Consider the following 7207-nt stretch of genomic DNA (forward strand, 5'->3'; position numbering starts at 1 on the left):
TGGCCAGCATGGCTGATAGAGCTGCACTAATAGAGGGGTAGCACATCCTGATGGCCTCAATTTGGCTGTCAGGATGCGCTACCATCTTAAAAATGTCAGGGAATGAGCACCCCCTGCTGGTCAGCCAAATAATGGCTGGCCCCAGCAGCATGCTAGGTCTTCTCATATTGGTCAGCCAACCAAGTACAGACCAGGCTCTGGTCTCCTTAGTTTTTATTGAGGAACCAGACCTTTGCTACTGCATGCAAAAGACATACTTGCTGACGGTATCTTAAGATAGCGGCTCCAACAGAGGGGTAGCGCATGCTGACAAGCTCAATATCTGCCGTCAGGATGCGCTACCATCCTTAACACTGGGCCAAGCTGATTATTAAGGACAAGAGTTGGTCAGGAAGCCAGTTTATTTCCTCAACTGAAGAAATTATTTTTACAGTCTGAGGCCCACAGGGTTATACTTGGAAAATTACACCGATACATGTTAGGGGATGAGCGCCCCCTGTTGATCGGCATAAAACCAAGACAGGCATCCTGATCCTTCTATAATGGGTCTCCCATCCAACAGCAGACCAGGCTGGGGCCTTCTTAGTGTGATATGGGAGCTATGATGATCGCGTGACGTCAGTAATGGGCGCCGTGTTACACACATATATAAGCGTCACACACCGGGAGCTCAGGTAAGCGACTTTCCTCTGGGGTGCTGTCTCTTCTCCTGGCTGGGTTTGTGATTTGTAGTGAAGCATTTCAGGTAGGAAAAAGTATTAGTAGATGTATTAGTAGCTAAGAGTTGATGTGTAAATGTTGACGGGAGTGTTTTGTTTAGGTAGCTTCACTTCTCATCTGCTCATCCCCTCACGTGTGGCTTTGTCACTCGTCAAGCGAGTTTTACACTCGTATGTGTGCATACCCTCTAATCGTGCCTTTCACCTTGGCGTGGTATTTTGTCTTTGTCGGCCTGGTACGTATGTTTATTTAAGATTTTTATGTAGTTTCAGCATTTGGCAATGCTAATGACTGTTAACCTGGCTTTAGGGCATTTAGTGAATTGGAACGCACACCGGATCATTATTCCTTTTAAACGGAGTGTTTAAATGTTTTTGACTATTCAGAGTCCCGCAACGACTTGCTGGTAAGTGCAAAATCTTTTTGTTTGTAAATCTCGACCAATGATTCTGCATTCCATTCTTTTTTTTTAATTGTTTGTGTAAATTTTAGGAGAAAGTGTGGCTTCGCTTTCGTGACTGTATCGCTGTTTTGTTCCCACGAGGATTACACGTCCAGTGTTCTGTTTTCATCAGGATTACTTTGAGCATAATGCCGTCTACTGGGGCGCGTGCAGTCTTATTTTGTTTCAGTTTGTTTGTGTAGTTAAGCGTATGTTAAGGATATTTGTTTATTTTGTTCCATATTGTGATTTCTTCTTGTGACTACTTATTTTTGTGTTAACTCAGTGGATAATTTCTCTTCATTTTGGAAACTCTTTATCTTTTTGAGTATCTGGTTTATTTTTGCTGATTATTCAGCTGACTTTATAATTTCAATTTAATTTCATTATGGGTTTGATTTAAATGGATAGATGGTTATAGCTGTCTTACCATTCTCAGATAATTGTTGTTTCTTTATTTTTGTTTTCTGATGATTGTTAGTCGTTTATTCAATTTAATGTGAAGTTCTCTTCTTATGTGGTTGTTGTTGGCAAAATTTAAACTTTGTTATTAATTTGTTCTTTTTGCTGTATGTGTGTGTGTTCCTCAGGAGCTGCAGGTTTACTCGGGACGAGGGTGTGTGACATGCGGTGGTGGTGTTTCTCACGGATTGCAGTGCGCTGCTGTGTGTGTGAGGTCTCACATTAGTACAAGTGTGTGTGTGTGCGTGTGTGTGGCACGAACCGGAATTGGTCTTTTACCTAGTTAACCTGAAGTAAGGTTGCAGCCCTGTGGATGGTTGTGTGTGTGTATATGTGTGTGTTAAGTATTGGATTGTTATTTTAAACTGATCAAAATAAAGCATTTTTTGTAAATTTGTACGCAGGCCTGTGTCTCCAATTTATAACTTCCTTGGTGGCGAACCTATTTAGCCTTTAGTCATAATTCCTTGGGTGAAATTCCCATGGTGGCGTAGTCGGTGTTCTGGTAATTGTAATTGTATTCAGGCCTGGTTTTGGGTCTTTTGTAATCGTCTCGGATGCTACAATCTGGCGTAGTCGGCAGGGTCCACCTAGATTTAGGAAGTTTTGTGGAGATGCAGGTTTGGGTATAATTTTTTTTTTTTTCAAAAAAAAAAAAAAAAAAAAAATTCCCTCCGCTGTTGTTGTTGTTGTTGTTGTTGTTGTTGTTGCTGTTTTTTTTTTTTTTTTTCTCTTTTTTTAGGTGGGAACAAGGCAGCGGTATAGGTTGCACTGAGTAATTTTGTTTTTTTTTGATGTAGGTATTTAAAACAAGAAAAATGGAGGACTTGCAGGAGTTGCGGGATCTGATAGTCCAATTGAGAGCAGAGAACGAAAGCTTGCGATTGGAACAACAAACCATCCGTTCTGCAGGTACTGCTCAGGTTAGTGAGGCTGCTGTAGCAGATAGGCCTTCCGTAGGGGAGGCCAGTGCTGAGACCATTGATAGGTTCGTTTTTGTCCCGAGGGACAGGAAGTGTCCGAAATTTAATGGAAAATCAGGTATAGGTATAAGTGAGTGGGTCGATGAGGTACAGGCGTGTATAAGAGCACGTTGCATCCCTGTAGCTGACCAGGCTTTCTTCCTCTTTGATCATCTGGAGGGAGAGGCTCGGGAAGAAATTAGACATCGTTCGGCGACAGAGAGAAGGGACCCAGCTAAAATATTCGCAGCCCTTCGTGAGTTGTATGGGTGTTCCTTGTCGTATGTAGCTTTACAGGAAGCGTTCTTTTCTCGGAGACAGCAGGAAGGGGAGACTTTATTGGAGTTCTCCCTTGTCCTGATGAGTCTTCAAGAGCGGGTAAAGCAGCAGTCATCTACTGCTATGCCAAATGCTGAAATACTATTGCGTGACCAATTTGTGGAATTTGTCTTGGATCCGGCATTACGTCGCGAACTTAAACAGTATGTGCGCCGTCAGCCAATGTGCACTTTTTTGGAGGTTCGTGGCGAAGCCATTCGATGGGAGCGGGAGGGGGTGCCAGGAGGGGCGAGAGGCAGACCTTTCCAAATAGTGAAGAACGCCGGCAGCTCTCAAAGCTTGCCTTAGTGCTGCTTCGACAATGGGATAGATTGCATGAGCAAGATGGGGTGGTTTACCGTCGGGTTTTCCGTCCAGATGGAGGGGAGGAAGTTTTTCAGATATTACTTCCACAAGCCCTGCATAATGAAGTTCTGACAATGGTACATCAGGAACACGGGCATCAAGGAATTGAACGCACTACGGAGCTGCTAAGACAGCGGTGTTATTGGCCCGGTATGAGTTCCGATGTAATTCGTTGGTGTCAGGATTGTGAGCGGTGTCAGGTAGCTAAAGATGCACAACCTGTGGCTCATAGTTTCATGGGACACTTGCTGGCTTCTCGGCCGAACGAAATTTTGGCAATCGACTTTACGGTACTGGAACCATCGCGGTCAGGAATAGAGAACGTGTTGGTGATGACTGACGTGTTCACTAAGTATAGTCTAGCTGTCCCGACTCGAGATCAACGTGCCGAAACCGTAGCTGGGGTATTAGTCACAGAGTGGTTTTATAAGTTGGGAATTCCAGGTCGTATACATTCCGACCAAGGCCGGAACTTTGAGTCCAGGCTGATGCAACAGGTGTGTGATCTTTATGCGATTGGGAAGTCTCGCACTACGCCTTACCATCCGGCTGGTAATGGCCAGTGCGAGCGTTTTAACCGTACCCTTCACAATCTTTTGCGTGTTCTTCCAGCCTCTCGGAAAAGAGATTGGGTGTCATGCCTTCCTCAAGTGTTGTTTTATTATAATACTACCCCTCACCAGGCTACTGGTGAGTCTCCGTACTTCCTTATGTTCGGCCAGGAACCAAAGCTTCCTGTAGACTTTCTTCTTGGACGTGTTCAGGATGTAATTCCTGGTGATATACATGAGTGGGTTGCCGAACACCAAGCTAGGCTGCAGGCTGCCTACGAAGGGGCTCGGGAGCGGCTGCAGGTGGCAGCCGGTCGGCGTAAAGCCAACCACGACCAGCGAGTTAGGGATGTGCCACTGGTGGAGGGGCAGTTAGTGTATCTTCGGGAATGTGGTAGGAAGGGCCGCCAGAAAATACAGGATTTGTGGAGTCCAGTAGTGCATCAGGTGGTACGGGCACCAAGGGAAGGTGGGGCTGTCTATTCTGTGGTGCCAGTGAGCGAACCTGACAAGATTAAACATGTCCATCGTTCCTTGCTGAAGATAAGACATTTAGGTGAGCTTCCCATGCGGGATCCCCAATGTTGCCCTCCTGCACAGCAAGTGTTACAGCAAGAAGAGGAAGTTGATGATGTAGATCTTTTCAGGCTTGTCCCATTGGAGCAGCAGGGTTCTGGAGCAGTAGGGGTGGAAGGACTAGATAATGAGGAATTATCCCATTCCGGTTCTATCATCCCACTTAGTGGGGTTCTCTCAAGGAGTGATGTTGACCCTGAGACCAGGGAGACTAGGGAACGGGTTATTTGTCCCGAAGGGATTATTGGCCCGGCTACAGAGGAGAATGGGGTCCGGAGAACAACCCGAGCTACAGCCGGTTGTCATTCAAACATCCATCGTCTCCCTCGGGCAGCTAGGGAGCCCACTTTTGACTCTGGTTTAGGGGCAGCCTCGAATATGGTTTCAGTTTTCTTTAGGCCTTGGCATTAGGTTTATCGTCGGGGCGCCGATTTGAAAATGGATGGTAGATTGTGATATGGGAGCTATGATGATCGCGTGACGTCAGTAATGGGCGCCGTGTTACACACATATATAAGCGTCACACACCGGGAGCTCAGGTAAGCGACTTTCCTCTGGGGTGCTGTCTCTTCTCCTGGCTGGGTTTGTGATTTGTAGTGAAGCATTTCAGGTAGGAAAAAGTATTAGTAGATGTATTAGTAGCTAAGAGTTGATGTGTAAATGTTGACGGGAGTGTTTTGTTTAGGTAGCTTCACTTCTCATCTGCTCATCCCCTCACGTGTGGCTTTGTCACTCGTCAAGCGGATTTTACACTCGTATGTGTGCATACCCTCTAATCGTGCCTTTCACCTTGGCGTGGTATTTTGTCTTTGTCGGCCTGGTACGTATGTTTATTTAAGATTTTTATGTAGTTTCAGCATTTGGCAATGCTAATGACTGTTAACCTGGCTTTAGGGCATTTAGTGAATTGGAACGCACACCGGATCATTATTCCTTTTAAACGGAGTGTTTAAATGTTTTTGACTATTCAGAGTCCCGCAACGACTTGCTGGTAAGTGCAAAATCTTTTTGTTTGTAAATCTCGACCAATGATTCTGCATTCCATTCTTTTTTAATTGTTTGTGTAAATTTTAGGAGAAAGTGTGGCTTCGCTTTCGTGACTGTATCGCTGTTTTGTTCCCACGAGGATTACACGTCCAGTGTTCTGTTTTCATCAGGATTACTTTGAGCATAATGCCGTCTACTGGGGCGCGTGCAGTCTTATTTTGTTTCAGTTTGTTTGTGTAGTTAAGCGTATGTTAAGGATATTTGTTTATTTTGTTCCATATTGTGATTTCTTCTTGTGACTACTTATTTTTGTGTTAACTCAGTGGATAATTTCTCTTCATTTTGGAAACTCTTTATCTTTTTGAGTATCTGGTTTATTTTTGCTGATTATTCAGCTGACTTTATAATTTCAATTTAATTTCATTATGGGTTTGATTTAAATGGATAGATGGTTATAGCTGTCTTACCATTCTCAGATAATTGTTGTTTCTTTATTTTTGTTTTCTGATGATTGTTAGTCGTTTATTCAATTTAATGTGAAGTTCTCTTCTTATGTGGTTGTTGTTGGCAAAATTTAAACTTTGTTATTAATTTGTTCTTTTTGCTGTATGTGTGTGTGTTCCTCAGGAGCTGCAGGTTTACTCGGGACGAGGGTGTGTGACATGCGGTGGTGGTGTTTCTCACGGATTGCAGTGCGCTGCTGTGTGTGTGAGGTCTCACATTAGTACAAGTGTGTGTGTGTGCGTGTGTGTGGCACGAACCGGAATTGGTCTTTTACCTAGTTAACCTGAAGTAAGGTTGCAGCCCTGTGGATGGTTGTGTGTGTGTATATGTGTGTGTTAAGTATTGGATTGTTATTTTAAACTGATCAAAATAAAGCATTTTTTGTAAATTTGTACGCAGGCCTGTGTCTCCAATTTATAACTTCCTTGGTGGCGAACCTATTTAGCCTTTAGTCATAATTCCTTGGGTGAAATTCCCATGGTGGCGTAGTCGGTGTTCTGGTAATTGTAATTGTATTCAGGCCTGGTTTTGGGTCTTTTGTAATCGTCTCGGATGCTACATTAGCTTTATGGAGAAAGCAGACTTGGGCTATTGCAAGCAAGGGACAAGGGTTAATTTTACAAGGCTGATAGAGTTGTTCTAAAACAGGGGTAGCGCATCCTGGTGGCCTAAATTTGGCCGTCAGGATGCGCTACCATCTTAAACATGTCAGGAAATGAGCACCCCCTGCTGGTCGGCCAAATAATAGCTGGCCCCAGCAGCATGCTAGGTCTTCTCATATTGGTCAGCCACCCAAGTACAGACCAGGCTCTGGACTCCTTAATTTTTAGTGAGGAACCAGACCTTTGCTACTGCATGCAAAATACATACTTGCTGTCTGTACATTAAGAAAGCTGCTCCAACAGAGGGGTAGCGCATGCTGACAAACTCAATATCTGCCGTCAGTATGCGCTACCATACTTAACACTGGGCCACGTTGATTATTAAGGACAAGAGTTGGTCAGGAAGCCAGTTTATTTCCTCACCTGAAGGATGCTACTTTTTACAAGGACCGTTTGATCAAACGGTCGATTATTTTACAGTCTGAGGCCCGCAGGGTTATACTAGGAAAATTGCACCCATACATGTCAGCGGATGAGCGCCCCCTGTTGATCGGCATAAAACCAACACCAACAGCAGCCTGAGCCTTCTCCAACAGGTCTCCCATCCAACAACAGAGCAGGCTGGGGTCTGCTTAACTTTACAGAAGATGCAGACTCGGGCTATTGCAGACAAGGAAAAGGCTTGGCCTGATTGGCTGATAGAGTTGTTCTAATAGA

At 44.5% G+C, this 7207-nt stretch overlaps 1 long non-coding RNA gene across 3 annotated transcripts; it reads left to right on the forward strand.

Moving 5' to 3' along the window:
* Nucleotides 1-647: 647 nt before the first annotated feature.
* LOC127159777 (uncharacterized) lies at nt 648-6334 on the forward strand. 3 transcript variants are annotated; one of them, XR_007826559.1, is made up of 4 exons: nt 648-745; nt 821-955; nt 1030-1126; nt 5472-6334. It is a non-coding gene; the product is annotated as an uncharacterized LOC127159777 (long non-coding RNA). The 3 variants fall into 3 exon arrangements; XR_007826560.1 differs by lacking the exon at nt 1030-1126 and adding an exon at nt 5292-5388; XR_007826558.1 differs by lacking the exon at nt 5472-6334 and adding an exon at nt 1213-2075.
* The last annotated feature ends 873 nt before the right edge of the window (nt 6335-7207 follow it).

Source organism: Labeo rohita, unplaced genomic scaffold (genome assembly GCF_022985175.1).
Source record: "Labeo rohita strain BAU-BD-2019 unplaced genomic scaffold, IGBB_LRoh.1.0 scaffold_249, whole genome shotgun sequence".
In the NCBI taxonomy this organism is placed as follows: domain Eukaryota; kingdom Metazoa; phylum Chordata; class Actinopteri; order Cypriniformes; family Cyprinidae; genus Labeo; species Labeo rohita.